At 38.6% G+C, this 22,044-nt stretch overlaps 1 non-coding gene across 1 annotated transcript; it reads right to left on the bottom strand.

Annotated features, from left to right (window-relative positions):
• Positions 1-4,919: 4,919 nt before the first annotated feature.
• On the bottom strand, positions 4,920-4,992 carry trnav-uac (transfer RNA valine (anticodon UAC)). Its single transcript has one exon. It is a non-coding gene; the product is annotated as a tRNA-Val (tRNA).
• Between the last annotated feature and the right edge of the window lie 17,052 nt (positions 4,993-22,044).

Below are 22,044 nucleotides of genomic sequence, written 5' to 3'. Positions count from 1 at the left end.
TTATTTTTTGTACACATTCGTCACCATCAGCCAAGAGGGCTTTTGATCATTTGGTCCCTTGATCCATTTTTCTTTGGCCTGACGACCCTGGAGTAATGTTGAATTTCATCCACCCTAATTTTCATGTTTCCTCACTCACTTTACCTTTCCAGTCATTACACTGAGGGGATCATGGAAGAACAGTTCACTAACATGTAAAGGGTGCTGACCCCTAATGTTTTGAGCTGCAGGCATTGAATCAAAATGATTGAAAACAAAGTTATTATTATCATCATTTTTAGCCAACCCTTGTGGCATTTTCCCATTCAAAAAGAAAATTAGATTTTCAAGATGGTTAAAAGATATCGCTGGGGGATCTGTAAAAGCAACTCTTTATTATCACATCTTAAATTAACTAATGTTAGCAAAATGCTAGCTATCTGGCTAACTAAAAATACATGTAGACGTTATCTAACTAGTTACATCTGATAGACAAATGCTACTAACCAGCTAACTGATCTACATCAAGCTAGCTCAAATCATGTAGCCAGTTAGCTTGTGTTTTGGTAACATTAGTGAACTTAAGAGGTGACTATATACTGTATGCGTTTCTTTTACAGATCCCCCAGCAGAATCTTTAAAAAATTATTTTCTTTTCAAGACAGCCAAGCCTAGTATATAGCATGCAGGAAACAGGAAAGGAGAAAGTTGACAGAGGTTCCAGGTTACTCAACATTCATTGGAGCACAGAGCAAAAAAGGGGCAGGACTTAGGAAGGGTCCATTTCCAGATCACCAGTCTGTCACTGATGCAGGCTGGCCAATGAGGGAATTAGGTGAAGCTGAGGAGATGGGTGGGGAAGCTCAGGTGAGGAATCATAAACGGACACTGAATTGGCCTTTGGATCGTAAACTGACAACACTTCCATATTGAAAAGGGCAAAACTGTCATGTAGAGTCGTTTTTATAATCAAGGATTCATGATCTACATGGGGTAAGTTAGATTACCCCATGTAATTATAAAGCCTTGCATATACCATGAGTCGGCAATGTTGATGTATTGCAGCAATGGGCGAAAGCAGCCAATGCAGCATCTATATGGGACTGAGGGGATTGCAGGGCAGATGGGAGTGGCAGCATTTGTAATGAAAGGCAAAAAGTCTGATAGCATCTGGTGGACAGGCAACACTGTCTGTGCCTGGGAAAATGGAGAAAAGTGGCGGTGACACAAAACGAGGCAAATGTTATGAGGCTTTTGCTGCTTAAACATAAAAATCTAAAGATGAATCCAGTTGTTGTTACCCTTGTCTTTTCCTCCTAGTTTTCACCATCATAAAAATGTCGTAATTGCTAAACTGCTGAGCTTTACATACCTCCGGTCTGCTGGCAGAGCTGCTCTCACAGCTTATACACACCCACAGGGGCAAGCACACCCAAGATCTGAACACAAAAAGCACTGAAAACGTGTCCTTTCAACTCAATGGCTTTTTACACTGCAGCATTCTAAAAATGCTGTGACTTTTACTGTTCTTCACACTTGTCCTTGTTTATGTTGCTGGACAGAAAAGGAAAAAGACTTTGTTTTCTTAGCTTGAAATGTTTTGCATGTTTCCTGCCCATAGCCAAACTCATTAGAATCAACCATAAACAAACTGTAGCAGATGATTTTATTAGAGTGAAGGTACTTAAGATTTAGATTTATAAACCGCTGTCATCAGGGGATTCCCTTATGTTGAAAACACTCAGGAAAAATAGGAACATTAGGTCCAGGTAGAAAATAAGCAGAAATATCACTTCGAAAACTCAAACTCACACAACCCTGAGGCAAAATAACTCATAAGAGTGTGACCTTTGAAAATACCTTCAACTTAACTCCTCATAAGTCCTGTCTTGGTAGCTTTCCCTGGGCATGCATCATTTTTTGAATCTGCAGACATCGCTATCAAAGGGAATTTGAAAGATAAATAAAGCAGCAAAGACAGTTGCCAGAAGTTTACTGGTCAGCTCCTAAGTGAGTGAAGTTTTACAATGTGTATTTTTCAGTTTAACTTGGCTGTCAATTTCAGCTGACAATGTGCAAAAAGAAATAAAAATATGGCACGACAAATTAATAGTTTTCTCTATTTTTCTGGATCATCTAAGTACTTAAAAAATGAAGCTGAATTATATAGATATTTTTGACTTTGTTTCAGTTTTCTTTCTCTTTTTTATTTCATGAGATTTCGGAGGCATGTTACAACTCCATGGGATTGTCTCATCTTCTCACTATTTGGCAAATGATCCTCACTCCCTCTTTGATACAAGTTGTATTCGCAGTAGAGCCTGATACATCTGAATTCCAGGGCAAGCTCACCACACCTGGGAATTCTGTTCTCACAAGACGCAGTTTTTCAAATTCAGATGAGTTTTCCCCCCGCTGAAATCCAGTGGCAGGGGAAGTGTAATGTTTTCAGTGAAGTGTGGGTTCAGGAAGAGTCATGGTCGACTGGGGAATTTCCAATATGAAGGTAAAATGATTGGCCTCAAAAAAAAAGAAAAAAGAAAAAAAAATCCAGGCCTTGGGACTGGAAGTCATCACTGGGGGACTCATTAAAAAACATCCCTCTTCAGGGAATCAACAAGAACATACAGCAGGTTATTTGCTGCCCTGTCTGGATTCAGTGTGGTGTGCCACAGCAGCCCGGAGCCTCTGGAAGATTTGGGCCTGGTCAATGATAGATGACTTCACCAGCTCAGCCAAGAAATACTCTCTGAAACACTTCTTAGGCTAATCAAGTCTGCTATGCTTTACATTTGCAATGAATGGGCATAAAGTGAAGCAGCTTGCCAGCAAACAAGATGAGTTTTGGCTCTGATGTGTTTTGCTGTGAGTTATATAAATGGATGACCCACAAACCTGACCCAATAGGAGAAACAACTTTCTATCTTGATTTACAGTTGTTGTGTTGTTTAAGTATCATCATTACAGCAGCGGCTCACTCACAGTAAGTATCTACAGTAAATGGATCCTCTTTGGCTTGTCTTGTGACTCAAGTGCAGTGTGAAGTATGGGAGAATATCGATACAGTGTGGGTTTGAAATCTCTACATCATATGTTATTTATGGTAGCAGAAACAAGCTGTGAACACAACCCTGACATTATTATCACCATTTAAGCTGATATGGTGGACTTGTTGGCATGCAGTTGCCTATGTATGCACATAGCAGATATGGAGCAACATTAGCATTTATTTGAAGTCTGAATGTGCCCCTTTACATACGTAACTCACAACAGGGTGTCGGTCAGATGCATTCTCACATGTTGGAAATAGTCTGTGTCACAGGTCCAGTTTTTCAGACCCGTTCCTGGGGTGACTCAGCTGAGAACCAGGACTGACTCGTCACCTGCACTTATCTCTAAAGCCCCTTTCACCCTGGACGAAAAACCCACTAACAGCTGTTTTTTTTTTCTTCAGTGGGAAATTGGCATTCAGTCCTGGTTCAAATGACTCTGCAGTAGACTTGAGTATTTATCTTCTCCAGCTCCGATTGGCAGAGATGCAAACACAATACCCAGGTGAACATGCATTTTTCAGCCCTTTTTTCGGCAGAGGCTGTTGAGGCTTGTCACCGGTTGTGCTCCTTTGTCATCTACATGCGCTGCTTGACTCAGTTTGACTTGGTGCTGCAGGCCGGCACAGCAGAGTTTGTAGATGCTTGAAAGTGTTTACTTACTGATGAGGTGCTTGTATTTAGTCAAGCTGCTGAACGATGTATAAACATTTAACTTCCTATAAATTCTTAACAATTAAAATCCCTTGTTTTGTTATTTACTATGAAACAGTAAAATCAGCAAATGTTTTCATCCGCAATAACTTAACACGACTGCTATCAGCTGAAAGCGAACAGAGACAGTAAAATAAAACAAGGCAGATAACTAATGGTACAAACAACGACACAGAGAAGAAACTAAACTTCAAACCACAAAGCTGGGAGCTGAATACACAGAGACTTTTAAAAACCTCTTTCTCTGCCTGGAACCATTAATATAAGACCAGGGACCTCACCCATAAGTACACACACATACATAGTCACTTGTTTGTGTTCTCATCTGGATGTGTTTCCATAGTGATAGGAACCATAGCTTGTGGCTATCAAAAACTAATACTTTTCACCACGTTTTACAAGCAGCAAAGCCATTGACAACATTATTCTCAAAGTTGCTGATCACCCCAAATTTCTTCCAAATGTCTGGCTTGGCCTTTGATGATGTATTATCCACAATTTATCCGGCTATTTTTGCATTTATATCATCAGTTTTAGCCAGCAGCTAGCTTACATTGCTCTCAGACAGTGACATCCAATTGTTTGGCAGGATGTGGGGTCTGGATATATATGTCAAAAATACTGCACAATCATTTTCATTTCTGATTCCTCTAGGGGGAAAAACATATTACTGTATAGTTTGTGTTATATTATTGTTCTCATTTGCTGCCTGCCCGGAGTTACTTCACTCTTACCTGTGCCTGCACATGTGAAGTTATATAAATATATTTTTTTACCCGCGACATTATGTTTTTTCAAATCACTTGTTGGGTACCTGACTTGGTGCAGGACTCTACTCTGTTTGTTTTAGCAGAGATACATCCCAAAATCCCAAAAACCCAAAACATTTCATTTTCACAACACTGACAAAAGCTAACCTACTTAATCACTGTGCGGCATCTATTAATATAGTGAATTAGTTAGCCATGTGCTGATTATTTTACTTTAGCTGTGTTGTTATTTACATTTACATTACATTTATGCATTTAGCAGATGCCTTTATCCAAAGCGACTTACAAAAGAGGATTAACAATCAAGCTACATAGAAGAGGCCCTGGAAGAGTATTGCTAAATCAGGACAGGAGAATCTCTCTGAAGATCTGGGTCTTCAGGAGCTTTTTGAAGACAAAGACTTCGTGGTTCCACTGGGGCTTGAACCCAGGACCTTCTGCGTGTAAAGTAGACGTGATAACCACTACACTATGGAACCAAGTATAGCCTACAGGGCCTCTGAGGCGCAAGAGATCATTTTATAAATTCACAAGCAAGAGAGTTAAGCCTACCTTCCACTTCAGAAAACACCAGCTTAAGTGCAGAGGGTGAGGGTAACACAGCAAATTACAACTGCTGCTGACTCAGCAGCTATGACTTAATGCAAACAAAAGAAAACCCCAAAATATTTGATGCCACATATGTGATGTGGGTCTCTGCTCTGTCTCATCAGCTAAGGGGTCCATAGCTTTAAAATGTTTAAGACCCCATTAATCAAACAAATACCAAAGTGTAAAAAGTGTTTAGTTATACTGTCACAGTTAACTGACTGACTGACTGCAGTCTTCAGGCTAAGCTAAGCTGACTGTCTCCTACCTTCATACTCAGCAGACAGAGGGAGGAATCGATCTTCTCATCTAGCTCGAGGCAAGAATGCGAGCAACTGTATTTCCCAAGATGTCAAACTATTCCTATAAGCATTTTAGACGGGCTTTGTTGTGAGCAAAAGAAGCTTTTAGATCTGCAGCTGCAGAGTGGCCATGTAAGCGACAGCAGGGAAAAAACAGGGAAATAAAACACAATTTATGACCAGAGCAACAGCACTATTGTCAAAGCTTCTGGATGTTTTTGAACTTGAGGACATGGCTAAACACTGTCATTAGGCCCATGCTCACAGTCAGAGACTCGAGAGCCTGGAAGCTGAGAACAACAAACAGACACGGATCCATGTACTGTGGACGTGGTATTATTCCTTTGCCTCTTTTGCAGCCAACCACCTGTTCCTTTGTTTACTTGCCAGACTCTTCATAGATGGAATAATCTTTGGAGACAAGAGGGCTTGTACTATACCAGACATGATACTCTAGCTAGCGCCTGCTGAAAATCAATTTGCAGCCAGATTATTGCACCAAAGAGTCAGAGAAAACAAACAAATACTTATTTCCATAATTAATCAAGTGCACATGGAAGTGCTTCAGTTTTTCCTTGTAGACAAAGATAAGCTGCTGCTTGTTGTTGTTGCAGAATTTCAATTTTGGCTTGTATCTTACAGTACATTGAACGCACTCTGTTGTTGCTTCAAGTAAATGTCATCTGGCATTTCTAATATTTTATTTATGGTTTTTAAATGATGATTCCAAAGTTTACTGAGTGAATCGGGCAACATACTGCTCTAGTTTTTTATAAAATTGCACTTTGTTCAACTCTTGTTCTGTTGCACAGGTTTTCAAATCAAACTTCCTGTGGTATTCTTTTTTTATAACTTCCCTCAGACATCATTTTGAAAAACGAACAGAGACACAGTGACAGACTGGCGCTTATTACTCCCTCACCCTCTCCTTCTCCTGCAGAGTTTCAGAGTTTCATTCAGATTCTCACCTGCCATGCATGTGCGGCTTTTGGCACTGAATAGTCAGGCTGTGATTTTCTGGCAGCCATGAATCAACACATCTCCGTCTTCTTCAGCTTTGTGATGACTGAGTCTCATGGATGGTGTGTTGCAGAACGCCCTGCAGGAAAACAGCACCGACGTGAATCTTGAGGGGCCCCCACCCCCACAGCTCGCCTTGAGAAGGCCCTCCCGTTGTTTCTCCATCCAGCTCGATTCACACAGCAAGAAAATGTTCAAATTTGAGGAGAGATGCTTCTGAATGATGCAACACCAGTATTTGTGGGGAGTATAGTAGGTTACACTATGACTTGAACACTACCTCTAGATATAAAATCATTCACACCTGTGTGTGTTCCAACCACTTTCACAGCACAACAAGAGGCATTATACTTTAAATCATGATTATGAAATTAAATTGATTGTAACACACAACCAACAAAAACTTGCCAATGACCCAGTTTCAAGCAGCTGGAAAGCTGTTAGCATATTCTTGAAATAGTGACCCACATTTTCCCCTCACTTTCTTCCCAACAAGGTAATAATTTGGGATGATCAAGTGAAACCTTTATTAACCTAAAATGTTGTCATGTTCAGGTGTCAGTCAGCTGTGATGCTAACAGTATGCTAACATGCTAATCCAGCTTTATTTTAGCCTACACACTCTTCATGGCTGACAGGATTTTCTGTTCCAAATGTTATTTAGAGATTCTGCTTGTGACATTCACTGTCAGTACAGCACCGCCATGTCAGACCAAAACAAATGCTTGCTGTTTTGTTTACTCAATAAAGTTGGGGAAAAAAGGCATCTAAATACATACTGCTCTAAAAACTAATCAAACTGTTACTGATCAAAAATGGATTAATATTCTGTTACTACATTGTGTATTTCTTGTATTATATTTCTGTGAGGCTTTTTTTTTTTTTTAACTCACTCCAATAGTTTGAATTTGGACTGCATTACCTAGTTTTGAAGATTACAGTTTTATATAGTTCACCTTAATAATTCTGTTGCTGCAAATACTAACACCAGGCATGTAGCTTACCATTTACTCATGTTTGAGTAATGTTTACACAAAAGTACTGGCTGGGTACCACAGACAGGGCAGGGAAGTCAGAAACTATAGGGAGATGGACTAACACTTTAAATGTTTCTGGCCTTTTCAGAGGATTTTTTTTAACAGTACCAAAAATATAGCTTTTTTACATTCATATCCACCAAAGAGAGCTTGCAAGTGACTTGTACAGTTTTGTGTTTATTTGTGAGCACCACTCTCTTTGGCATTTTCCTCTCATCTTCGTTCTCTTTGTGTTGATAACAGGCTGTGGCGCTTTTTGTCAGCTTGTATTGAATTTGCCGCCTGATGTGACAATTGGACCAAAAGACTAGATTCTGTAAACTATAACACTGCATGTACAGCGCTGTCAGAATATACCATATTTATACTCTAGTATATCATTATGTGCACCCTAAAGTTTATTCATAATTCATGTAGGATATGAGGCTCTTTGTACTATTTTGCATTGCTGACAGGCGGGCCTTTTACAGCCTAGCGGGAAAATAACTGCACTTTTACCTCAGGCAACAATGGTTCAATCTGCCCTTGAGTGTCTCTAACATGTCATAATACTCACATGAGCCCCTCGCTGTCTTTACACAACAGTAAAGACGCTTGCTGTCTCTCTTGATCATTGGGGGCTGCTTTGAAAATCTTTTTAAATCGTGCTTAGGTGTGTAAATGTGGCTTTTGTGCCATCAGGGGTTACAACGAGTTTAGAATGTCTTGGTGATATAAACACGAGCCTAAACAAACCGCACGCAGTGCTGAGCTGGTGCAAAAGCCTGACAAATACTCACTCTGGTTGGCACCATTTGCATGGATTCAGTGCAGACAAGCAGCGCTGATACAATTGCAAGAAGTCCCGGGAAAAATGTTCTGTACATCCTTGACTTATATTTGGACCCAGGCAATCAATAGGAGCAGAATTATGAGGCAGTGAAGCGAGTGATTTTAATCTGGGACTAAATATCCAGTAGTGGATTAGTTTCAGACAATTTCATACCTCCAGAGCTCTTCATGAAATATGGATAAGGTAGGAGAGAGAGAGGGGGGATTATGAAAAATAAAGGCATTTTCCCAAACCTCCTCCTCCTTCGATGGAGGCCAGATGAAAAGTTTTGCAGATGGGCAGCTGGAGGATTTCTAGCCACTTTGCATAGCAGATGCACCGTCTCCCACAGCCTTGGTTTGGGCACCAGTTTAATTAGAAAGCCCCCCTGGTAAGATACCTTTCAACACTGACAGTGGAGTTCCTAAACATGCCCAGATTTTTCCTCACTGTGGGAAGTCTCATGGTCATTGCTGCTGATGAGCATTGGGTGTGCCGCAAAACAAAGAGATGAGATGCAAAGATGTGAAAGGGGTCATTTGCATACGGGGATCATTAACACAAATCCTTCCTGTTCTGTAGTCATGTACTTTGAAATGTTATTAGCGTTGTGATCTGGGGCAGCAGACATGAATCAGTAAAGACAACCAACAAGTTTATTACAATATTTTAAAATTCACACACGTTTCAAATCGAGACGGTACCTTTGTTACACTTAAACTGAATCTGAAAATCTTCTTCACATTTCCTCTCAGACCCTGTGATCTTACTCACACGCATGTTGCATGTAAAATTATTTTTCCGAGGTCTCTAGAAACAGCACTGTCTCCTAGAAATTATGTTTAGGCTATAGGGAAATGTCTTCACTTTTATCATAGCTGATGAAATTCAATATGAGGTGACTCAGGCAGAGTGCACATTCATGGACAAGGTAATATTACAGTTTTATTTACCTTATGTTTAATCACTTTTGTCATCTTACTTCCTCACTCTCTGACCAATCTAACATATCCTGTGTTTTTCCAGATGTTATAGCAACAAGCAGCTAACAAAAAACAGCTAGTAGGGAATGCACCGCTACCTTCAATAAATTACAGATTTCTCCGGGTTTGACCATGGTTTGGTAACATGATAATGTAAGTACACAACTCAACATGAACATGACAGCGTTAAAGTTAGACTCATGTTACTATAGTCCAGTCTCAATAATGGACTACATAGTCTTCATAATTTATGGTGAAACAGTCAGTTGTAAATTTTCAGATCTGACTTATCATTAAGACTTTGTTTATTTCCTACAATATAAAAAACTCACAGCATCAGAATCAGCCACTGTCTTCCAGATGCAGGTGTGCATGCACAGCATGCAACATGGGTTTGTTTGGGGAAATGAAAGCATAGCATAAAGCAGTCACAGTGTTGAAGAGATTTCTTTGCCTTCTAGGAGACAATGTATGAAGTTTGGTCATGTTTTGCTTTTTTAAAAAAACGTGCTAAGAGAAACTTAAGGATGGTCACACTGTTTGGAGAACGTGCAGAAAAAAAGATGCTGTGAAACAGAGCAACATTTCAAATTTCATGTGCCATCTTTGTGATCACCATCGATGACTTTACAGTAACGGCAAAGGAAGATGGTTAACTATGCTCATTGCATGATGGGGGGATTTTGGAATGGGGGAAAATATCATAATTTGTCTAATTTACTAATAGCTTGTCAACAATGTACACTGAAGCTTTTGGTGTTTTTTACTCTTGTAAAAAACACTACACATTGTTCTGCTGCTATCACGTATTGTGTGTCTGCTTCAGACTCTAGTTTAAAAGTGTTACAACAGGAGAAACACTACAGACTCACAAGACAGTGCAGTTATCATCACTGTCCTCATAAGACTCATTTTTCTTTATGTAAGATATCACATATAGGCCTACTCAAATGCAACACTGAGGATGGGCTGTGTGTGTGAGAGTCTGTGTGTGTTGACCAATGGTTATGATATTATTTTAATGGTTATGCAAACAAAAAGTGCATGGAGCTGTGAATTTATTTGTGGATTTCAATATAATCAATATATCATAATAAGAAAATGTCATTTATACCATTTTGTATTATTTCTCTTGCTGAAAATCAAAACATGAGCCACAATGCCAAAAATCCAGTCAAATCCCCTGTTTTGACTCTGCTTTCATCGATGGGAAGCAACATCTATTGGATGAAAGCTTTGGCATTTTAAAGCAGTCTATACCAGTTTTTCAATGAAAAGAAACACCTTAATTTGCTTAATTTGGTATTGATTGATTTGAATCGGTCCAGCATTGTTTCAAATCAATGCTGCTGGCTACAACCAGCATTGATGCACCGATGTTTATTTACACCCCGGCTGTAGTTGGAAATGATTTTAAAGGGGATTTGTGCTTGTTTCTTATCTTTTGTTTACTCTGCTGGTCTCTTCCTCTTGGCTATTTTCTACTATATGCTGTTGGAATAAAGTTTATTTTGGCATTATCTGTGGGCGGCCCTCCATCCATTTAATCTGGAACTGCTGGATGCCACTGCATTTCCATGAACTGATTACACCCTGTCTTTTCATCTTTTTATCGCCACGAAGGCTTCAAAGCACAGTAGGTTCTGTTGAAGCACAAGTCACAAACCGAACTGCTATTAATCCTGTTATATCATTCAATATTGCAAACATGAGCAACTTTGTGGCAAAGCTGAACCCCACAGACCCCATGACCTTATCCACAATAGTGCTTATGATCAAAGCCTGGAGTTGCTTCACTGATCCACTGACAATGAAGTGAAATACATTTCTGGTTTCATCTGTTAATTGTGAATGAAGCCTCAATTTCCATCCAAAACATTTCTGTTTTGGTTTGGATTCCAGACAGGGTGCTTTCTTCCTTCACCTGTGTGCTCCAGGTTACATTTCTTCTTCCGCAACCACACTTGTAACTTTGACATATAACCATTCAGCATAAGGTCACTTCTCAACTTCTCATATTTGTAAACAGATGTTGTGGGGTACTTTTTTCTCGCACATTTCAAAATATGAATACGGTTTCCCTCAGAGCTGGCCCAAGGCATAAGAAAACCAAATGCCTGCTCATAGCCCAAGTGCCACCAAGAATACTTGAAATGTTCCACAAGACAACTCTCTCGTAGGCCCATACGATGTCAATGGTAATACACAAATGTTTATACAAAGGATGGCTAGCTTATCTCTGCTTCAGCCAAGGGATCTGGATTTTGCTGACAGATAATTATTGTGCTGTATGATATGATGATTAAAAAAAAAAAAAAAAAGATCCACCATGACAGCTATTCCTCCAGCGCTGCTCAAAGAAAAATTAAGAAAATGAAGACAGAGAGCAGAAGTTGTGATTCACACATTTGCTGAATTTACAAGAGTGAGCAAATAATAAAGAATTTGTCATGGAGAGAATTTCACAAAGTTGATAAAACTTCCCCTAACTCAATAACTTATAAAACTCTAGGATTTCATCAGGGAGTTTGGTCTTTCTTCTCCCTGAGCTATAAACGATCAAATTGCAATTCCAGTTTTTGGCAAATTTGGCAATTTTACCATCATTAAACATATTACTTCTATCAGATTATCATCTAAATGGTGAAACTTGAATCAGTGTGTTCAATTTCACTAATATCTGCTGCTTATCTTGGCAGGCAAAACACAGTTTAGACACAGAGGCCATTGCTGTTACAGCAACATGCCAGGACAAACTGAGACCATTTTTTTTTTTTTTACAATGTTTCTAGAACATTTTTAAATGTAGAAAATGCAGGATTGTTTGCAAACGCGCCATTCAAAGTGTCTCTCACTGAGACAGTTAGAGAGTGATTGAAGTGAGGGAGCAGCACTGAGAGGAAAGTAGTAAATCGGAAAAATAAAATGTTATTTTCTGATTGTTTCACCATGGTTACATTTTAAAACACAAATAAACATGCCCACAACTTTGTACAACGCTGGATGTTGGGTGAATACGGCACAAGCAATCCTTCATCCTGTCTATTGTATCCACCCTGTTGTGTGTGTTTATGTTTGTGTGGCTTATCAGAAGAAACAGGAAGGTTCTTGGTGGGCTGGGCTGGATGTTGGGCCGGTGACAGTGTCTGCAAACACAGGAATAATAAGTAGATAATTTAGGCTGTCATGTGAGCCTGAGGACCTGTATAACCGAAAGGCTGGATCTCACTCACCTCACAAACTGTGAGGAACAACCCATTCCAATTGTCAGTAGGCTACCCAGTGTAAGGCACGTGCAGGAAATGGTACTATCACCTCCCCTGACCCCTTCAAGTGGATCTCTGCTAGACCAGCTGCTGACTGTGATGTGAACTAATGATAGCTTTGTTTTTGAAAAATAATCATGCATCAGTGGATGCTTGTCAGATGAATTCAAATCCTTTTTGAGAACATGTGTGCGTCGTAGGTGCTCAGAGAGAGCGAATGTGTGCTGACGTAAGGAACTTCACCTTTTTAACAAAAAGAGAGGTCTGAAAGTGCTGTGGCAGCAGTGTTGTTGTAACCAAGAGAGAGAATTGCTAAGCAAAATATTTAATTCATGTGTTGACTCAGTTCAGTTTGAAAAGTGCTAAGCTACTTCCTGGTATGTGAATCTACTGTACTACCATACTGCCTGATGTATGCGTGCAGACCGTATTTTCCTTATTATCCTCTAAGCACATGACTGACTCAAAATGAACTGCTGCACACAGAGTCCAGCTCCTCCCTGCTGCACTCCCTCTGAGCACAAAATAGTGTTCAAAATCAGGAGTGAATGACATTCAAAGGATTACCGAAGACGGAGATCTTAATGGCTGATTTGAAAACAGGGTGGAAGTGAAAATCTCCCTGATCTTCATCTAGCTTTGCTTCTTCGAGCGTGAGATTAGACAGTAATATGATCCTTGATTGTGAACATGAAAATAAGTCTCTGTGATTCTGATACATATCACCAGGAGACTGAAAGATACAAGACAGCAAAAAATTATATCTGTGATAATCAGAGTGTTAGACTGACAAGTTTAATGATAGAAGTGAAGATTTAGGCCATTGTGGAACATATGATGCATTGTTTTTTTTAAAATCTCTTTCTATTGTTTGTATCTTATCACGAGAATCCATCAAATAAGGAAATAGGCCTATTTACAATATTTGATGAAACACAGACTCCATCCTGCTCAGTAGAAACACCTCACTGAACAAGAGTTTCAGCTATGATCTATATTCTGGTGTCAACGAGAGTAACAGTGTAATAAATCAAAATATTATGACTTATTATGTGAAGTGTAATCAAAAGATATTCTAAAGGAATAGTTTTTTTGCTTTCTTGCAGAATATTAGATAAGAAGATCAACACCAGTTTCATGTCTGCACACTAGATATGAAGCTGCAGTTGGCAGCTGGTTAGCTTAAGTTAGCATAAAGACTGGAAACAAGGTGAAACAGCTGGCTCTGTCTAAGTGTGAACCACACATGAAATCACCCATTGCTTTGTGAACTTCTGTTTTGAAGCCTTGTGTTTGGCATTATGGCCGTCGTCGTTCTGATTTTTTGCAACCAGAGCATGTACAGTACTGACGAGAGCATGGAGCTGGTGGGTGATGCACTGTGACTTGAGTTTCTCATATCACAGCCAAACAGTATATTTGATCAATACTGTCTACTAGTTTGACAGTTTGATCTGAGGTTTGTTGACCTAGTGTCTTGTGCTGAGAATAAGCTGTCACGCTCAGTAGCTAGGCCTTAAAGCAGCGTTTCCCAGTCCTGGTCTATGGAGCCCACTGCCCATGTTTTAGATGTTCCCTGCTCCAACACACCTGATTCAAATGAACAGGTAGTTATCAGGCTTCTACAGAGGCTTGACGATGAGCCGACCATTTGATTCAGGCGTGTTGGAGCAGAGAACATCTAAAACATGCAGCGCAGTGAGCCCCAAAGACCAGGACTGGGCAACGCTGCCTTCATTTTACTCTCAGTGTGACCACAATTTACAAAATGAACATCATGCTGTGCAGAAGAAGACTTGAAACTAGCTAGTGAGACCATAAACTCATTAGGAAACTGTTCCCTGAGGTCATGAATCAAGTCATAGGAAGAGTCATTTTGCCATAAGACTCCATACAATCTGACCTCTTTCTGAAACCAGTGGAGTCGCCCCCTGCTGTCTATTAGAATGAATGTAGGTTTGAGGCACCTCTGCAATGGCTTCACTTTTCAGACCCAGATGCTCCTTCCACTGTTTAGCATACAGGATATAGTCCAAAGGTCACAAAATCCACTTAACTAGCATCTTTTGTTAAACCAAATTTTTTTTCTTCTAAAAAACTGACAGGTTGCTGGAGTTATGTTCCAGATTATTTAAATCTGAATGCTAAACAAAATGAACTGACAGCTGGCTCCAGCTACATATTTATCCATGCAGACATGAGTGGTATTGATCTTCTCATCTCTCAACATGAAGCAAATAAGCATATTTTCCAAAATGTCAGCCATTCCTTTAAAATGTATGTCAATGTGTTATGTTGTTACAGTACCTACTTATTTATCTGTGTACAAACATAAAAGGGCATGAAAGCCTCCAACTGTGCACATCATGCCTCATACCAGGCATGGGTTAATTGAATTATGTAAATGCAGTGGTGGACAATAATGAAGTACATTTACTCGAGTACTGTACTTAAGTACATTTTTTGAGTATCTGTACTTTACTTGAGTATTTGTTTTTTGGAAACTTTCGACTTTCACTCCACTACATTTCAAAGACAAATATTGTACTTTTGACTACACTACATTTCTAGGAAGGTTGTTGTTACTTTTTGACTGAGCACATCGTTGAAGTCAGCTGTTGCTGTTTTTTCTTTCCTAAAATGCAGTTGGTCACATGCTGTGTTCCTCACAGAAAGAAACCAATCACAGTAGCTCCTCTCAAATGGGACTGATGTAAAAGCAGAAATACGTCCAGGCGCTCTGTTACAAGAACAAGCAAGCTCTCCCTCTTTCATTCAAACAAAAAGCGGTGATGGTGACGGCAGGAGAAAGACAAAATTAAATCTCAACATGTTATTATAATTATTAATTATTCCAGGTAGGGTTTTAAAGTTGGATTGTTTTTATTGGGGTGAAAAATACAACATAATTCATGTATATATACTGCCTCTGAAGACAGAAAGAAATCTCAGTTATTTAACAGACTTGGAGAACTCCTTACAGTTGGCTTCAATCTAATTTTATGATGTGATTTCAATACAGTTACATCAGAAAATGACAACAGCTGTCCTTTTTGTTTTTGATTGTATTTCTATGTTGAAGTTTTTATAGGTGTTTCTATAGACTTTGTGTAGCAGAGTGGTTCTACAAGCATCAGTGCATCATTAGATGGTTTCAGAGAGTTACAAGCTTCTGTAAATGCATCTTGAAAACAATACAGCATATATTGATATTAGACTTTGTACTTTGTAATATGTACTTTTGAATACTTAAGTATTTTTAAAAACATGTACTTTTGAATACTTAAGTATTTTTTAAAACCAAGTACTCTAGTACTTTAACTCAAGTAAAATTTTGACTGAGCAACTTCCACTTGTAGTTGAGTAATATTTGACCAGGAGTATCTATACTTTGACTCAAGTACTGGGGTTGAGTACTTTGTCCACCACTGTGTAAATGCTAATCCACACTTGCTATTTGGAGCACAAATAAAAACATACAAACAAAAAGAAAGAAAGAAAGAAAGAAAGAAGGAAGGAAATAGCCCATCAAAAGTCCCAGGTTCACAGCAGTCAACAGTATACTCTGTATACAAAGGTTCATACCACAAATGTGAAGATTTGTGATTAGATGTCAAAACATTTAGTACATCTGACCTGCAGCCAAGTATGTACCAATCTTAACTTTGGCTTGAATATAAAATTATTATGGTTTATGTTCAAATTAAGCTCAAATGATTTACTCACTGCATTTTATTTGGGCCCACCACTACCATTAACTGCAACTTTTAAGAGGCACAGTTCAATATTGTTATTGTGCTGTCAGCAAGTGTTTATTTTTTAGCTATTTCACATAATTAAAGGCGAGTAAATAACCGCAGCATCTATAGCAGCAACATTAACCTCTCTCCTGTTTTCACTGCAAATTTTTGGATCATTTATTCAATGATGGCAAGGTTGAGATCAGTCCAAATCTTTAACTGCCTCTGCAGTTATCTCCAGAGTCTCATCTATCTGTTATTAAGGCAATTCAGAAATTATAGATGCATGGTCTAATGTTTGCTATTGTGCACTGTTAGTCACCTGAGCTATTAAGCATTTTAAGGGAGCATTTTCCTAAATGACCAGTGAGAAATTAGTTAAACTAATTGCAGGCAGTGTCTTTGTCTGTACAAACACACATTACAGATGAGCTCACAGGTCATCTGGGGACAATCGCTGATATTCAGTATAATCTGCAGCCTTGTCCTGGCTCTGACATGCCTAAAGAATGAGAAATATAGTTGATAATGAAGAGATTTAATCATGCATTGTTGCTGTTTATCTGGCACAGGAAAGCCTATGCAACATTTGGTGGAAATTGGTAACACTGTTTGTAGAAGATAATTATTCTGGGCAAACAGGGGCGACACCCTTCCTCACTCCGGTGAAGCAAGGCAGACCAGCCCTCGTCAGAGCTGCATAATAAATGCCCTTGATGAAAACGTACACAACTGTAGGACTGCCTGTGATGAGAACTCCCCTGACCTTAATTAGCTGTGTTCATGGCATTGCATGAACCCATTACCAGACTTTAAAGCATATCCATTTCATTTCTCACCATTTGTCTTCACCCCTGCTCCAACTAATGAGAGCCAGAAAGAACCGGAGGGGGGCTGTTTGGGGGCCTGGAAGACTATCACCAACCGCAGAGGTAAGAAACTAGAATAACCTGGGATTACTTTACAGGCTTGATTGTTGCCCTGAAGTCAACTTTGCTGACTCTAGAAACTTGAAAGCTGCCACATTTCTTTAGAATTTTACTTGATCTGCATAATGTGCTGCAGTAATTATGTGGATTAAATGCACAACACATTGTTGAATATTAATAGCCTTGTTGAATATTAATGTTTATTATATAGGTTTCTCTTTGTGTTCGTAAACCTGTGTCTGATTTTAATTGTGTAAAACAAGCAGAATCATGTCTTCATCATGTCAAAGGATTTCTACCACAAAGCACTAATGAGTACACACATACACATGTAATAATAGAGTTGGGAGGGTTACTTCAAAAAGTAATTACCTATTTAAAAATGTAGTTAGTAACCTAAACCAAGTATCACAATATTAAAGTAATGTAATTTGATTAAAGTTAGATTAACTCAATATCAAATATGGTGAAATTGTTGAACATAATATAATGTTTTATGCTTGTTGTAGGCTTCATAATTCCTTCACTGTTAGGCTACAATGCATGTTTAGATTAATTGCTTGAATTATGCGCCTTTAAACGTAATATATTAAGTATGTTATTCACACTTAATACTCCAACAAGTAAACTGCCATACAGTGATTCTGGGGCTTGTGTTTTTACCTACGCACCGTCCTGGTCACCCGCATCACCAGCTCCATACATGTTTTTCAGTGGGAGTACTTTCCTCATAGCTAACTGGATTTCTGTGAAGCTAAAGTTAGGGTTGTTCTGTATAGCTAATGTCAGCGCTTGTTCAGTGAAGCTAACATGCTAGCAATTGTTTTGTGCAGCTAACGCTAGTGGTTGGTCTGTGTAGCTAACAATAGCGTTTTTTCTGTATAGCTAATGTTAGCAGTTGGTCAGTGCAGCTAACATTAGTGGTTGTTCATGTAGCTAATGTTTTCGGTTGTTCTGTGTATCTAATGTTAGCATTTGGTCTTTGTAGCTAATGTTAGTGGTTGTTCTGTGTAACTACATTAAGACTTGTTCTGTATAGCTATTTTTAGCGGTTGTTCTGTGTAGCTAATGTTTTTCGGTTGTTCTGTGTAGCTAACATTAGCGTTTGGTCTGTGTTGTTAACATTAGCAGTTGGTCTTTGTAGCTAACATTAGCATCAGGCACCTGTTAAGCCTGAGGATGATGACAGCATTTTCACAGTTGAAGTCAGAACTTCACTGTACTGTGATGTTGTTCCAATGTTGTTGCTCTGATTTAAAAAAAAAATAATTTAGTTAATTTTTGTTAATTTTTAATCCCACTAATAATCACTATTTCAGTAAATGTATCTATAATCTAATCACATCCTTTTTTCTGTAACTGTAATGGTATACAATTACTGTTTTTGTTGTAACATAATCTAGTTACATGTAATCTATTACTCTCTAAGCCTGGTAATAATTATACGAATGCTTGTGCACAGCTGTGCAGTGTTTACACGTGTCTGCACTCCATGTTTTTGGTGTGTGTGTGGCAGGCAGAAGCTCTACAACCATCCCAATATCAAAGCAGGTGATGCTTCAGCTGCAGACATGACCCCGAGCAGAGTTGACCCCAGAGTGACCATCCATGGCGTTCCTTTGAGTACACTCAAGCCATAACAACACTTCAGCACCTCTTTCATCTGACAGCACCACGCTGTGAACCTGCTAACTTTCTTTCCTGTTGCTAGTCAGACTAATATTCTCAACAGTTTCTTGTGGATTTTGACATCTTGAGAAAAAAAATATGAATTTGTAATAATGTTTGGATAAAAATCTAAAACTTAGATTAACAGTAAAAAAAATAAAATAAATAAATATTTGCTTGGCATCGTGTCTCGCTGTTGCTCCAAATAAATTAACAGCTGTTGATAGCAGACACAGAAGTCAGGAAGTTTTCCTGTCTGCTCACATGAGGAAATGAGCATCAAATGTTCAAAAACCCACATCTTGACAAAAATTGAGCTGCATTGACTGTAATGGAATATGACTGACAGCACATGATTTTCTGATTACATGCCTGACAGCTTGCACTTATTGAAAATGATGAGGACAGATGTTTGCTCTGACTCACATGCAATTAGGTTTTGACTTCATGAAAACGAGAAATTAATTGAAAGTGAAATATGGAAAAAAGATTGTTTTCTTCTTTTAAGAGCGGTGTGTATATTTGACATAATGGTAGGCAGGCAGGCATGCCTGACTCTTTTACACAGAGCATCTTTCACATGAATTCATTTGGTGAAAAAGGTCTCCTCTTTAGAAATGGCACTGCATTTGCTGGAAATTAACCAGGATGTAACAACTATAATTATTAACATTAGTGTAAACACATGAATATGCATATTAAACATGCAATTCATTATCTTACATAGGGACGTTATATTTTGTGTAGGTGTATTTAGACTGTTAAAAATTAATTACATTAAATGAGAAAAAAGAGCATTTTATTTACAAAAGAAGAGGTACTATCAACAATGTTATACTCAAGAAGTTCCTTCTGTAGAGCACCAATCAATGCTCATAATAGTTACAGGACAACCGAAGAAGTCCAGCCTCTTTTCTGTGCCAGGGTATGGGAAAAATATTGTAACATTTGTGAATATTCACCTTCAATTCCATAGCAAAGGTGTGAACAAAAGCTTCATTTCAGGTGGCAAAGCAGATTCACATCTCCGCTCGGCACAGGGGTCCACACTGCCTCAGATAAATGTGTGTGGTTGACCCCTAAAATAGACTACAAACCAGCAAACTGATTTCCATGTGTGGCACATTCTCCACTGCCCACATTTCACCTTGGCAGTTCCTTATTTTTAAGGTTTCAAACCTAAAAATCAAAGAAACATCATGAATGACACAGAAGCAAATGTTGAGAGCCATCTCTGATCCTGTCTGAATGATGATTTTTTCCTGCCTACCATGCTGGACCATACTTGCCAACCTCGAGACTTCAAAAATTGTGTGGAATTCGAAACCAAAGCAGGGGGACTGAGGGTCCTCCAACAGAAGATTTTGAGTTACTGCATCCTGGTCAATTTTAAAGAAGGGAAATAAAGTAATAAGCACACATTTTTTTTCAAACACATGCCAGCAGATGAGTGACACTTATTAGTTGGAAAACAATGGAACCACATCATTTAGCATTATGTAGTCCAATTTCAGATTTGATTAAAATAAAAATGAACATTTTACAAATGTTTTTATAAGGGAATAAGAAAGAGGATTTTTTTCTAGGATGTCTGAATATGCTTGAGTGTTTCTTTCTTTTTGTACTCTCCATTTCTTTCTCCGTCTCTGACTCACTAAGGAGGATGAACATGGATGTATAAAGAGAACTGGATACAGCAGGTGGGAGGAGTTCTCTTCAGTGACACAAAACCACTCTGGGTGTAGCTGTAATGTTGTCTAGGTGGAAACAGTCAACTTCTAGAGTTGTGGGGCTTAAATGTGCTAGAAACAGGTTGTGAAAACATACCAACCAGGAGAGGCAAATTAAAAATGAGTCTCCCAGCAGGGTTGGCAAGGATGCGCTACACAGCTAACTTGCTAGTGTTAACCACAAAGCTCATGTGTTAGCAAAAATTTATGTTATAGCTGAAGTTACCAAAAAGAGAATACAATGATATTGTGTAGTTCAGGTTTCTAGCTGCTAGTGATCTGAAGCTAACTGTATTGTGGTGCTAGCTGTTTTTTTTTTTTTTCATCTGTTTAGCCTGTAACTTTTAGTTTGCAGTTGATGATAGGTCAGAGCTCAGAAACTGACAATTATGTTCCAGCTTTTCCTGGCAACAAAGACGACATAAACTCGAGGGCAGAAAAGAGGCCAGAAGAGCACTGAAAAGAAGCAGGAAGGCAGAAGGAGGCATTAGCACATAGGAAAGTTGTTAATCCTGTCAGTTGTGTTATCACTTAAACTCAGTGAAAAGACGAAATGTTTTTCTGTCAAAGTCGAAAAACGTGAAGCTGAACACTTATTTTTGCCCAAAAATCTTTTATTAGAACCAGCTTCAGTAACATTAGGTTTGGTTATTAAAACAAGGACTAAACTGTCCGCTTAATTTCCAAGAAAATGATTGATTTTTACAAAACCTTAGCAGATAGAGCCTTATAATCCCTACTGGAAAATTACTTTCCAGAATGAGAAAGTTCTATCTGAAATCCACCTATTTTACAAAACACAAAAAGAGAGTAAGACATCAAAACATCTCAAAATCACTCAGACTGCAGATAGAAACTAATTCCAAAATAATGGATTTGTATTGTCAAAAAAGAAAAGAAATCAAACAAAAAGTAAACATAACGTAGAAAATCTGGAAATAAAAATTCAAAGTGAATAAAGGTAAAAGTCATTCTGGGTAGACAACTGGAAGTTGACTTGACAGACTTGTTTATTTCAGTTGTTATTTTGAACCGTAACTGTAACATTTAAAGACATATATAGTTACACATTGTGGTCCGACCTATCTGAAGTTTCTGTTATACTCATTTTATGTAATAAGCTGCTTTGTGAGAATGTTAACTCTCTGAAACCGGACCCTGTCCAGACAGAGATCATGGAACAAACAAGCTACTGACCCAGTGGTGTCCTTGTATATATTACACACACACACACACACACACACACACACACACACACACACACACACACACACACACACACACACACACACACATACACACACACAACCCCTGTGCTAATTACTGAAATAGTGATTCGGTCATACAGACTGAATTGATAGTTCTGGGTAAACACAAGCTGTAATTTTCTTTTTTCTCTTACCATAAGTGTTGCCATTAATGTGAAATGAAAGCATTAAAGATGAATGAGATGTATA

Source organism: Lutjanus erythropterus, chromosome 5 (genome assembly GCF_056507025.1).
Source record: "Lutjanus erythropterus isolate fLutEry1 chromosome 5, fLutEry1.hap2, whole genome shotgun sequence".
NCBI lineage: Eukaryota > Metazoa > Chordata > Actinopteri > Lutjaniformes > Lutjanidae > Lutjanus > Lutjanus erythropterus.
The sequence above is the reverse complement of the archived record's forward strand: the minus strand, read 5'-3'. Positions and strand labels throughout refer to the sequence as shown.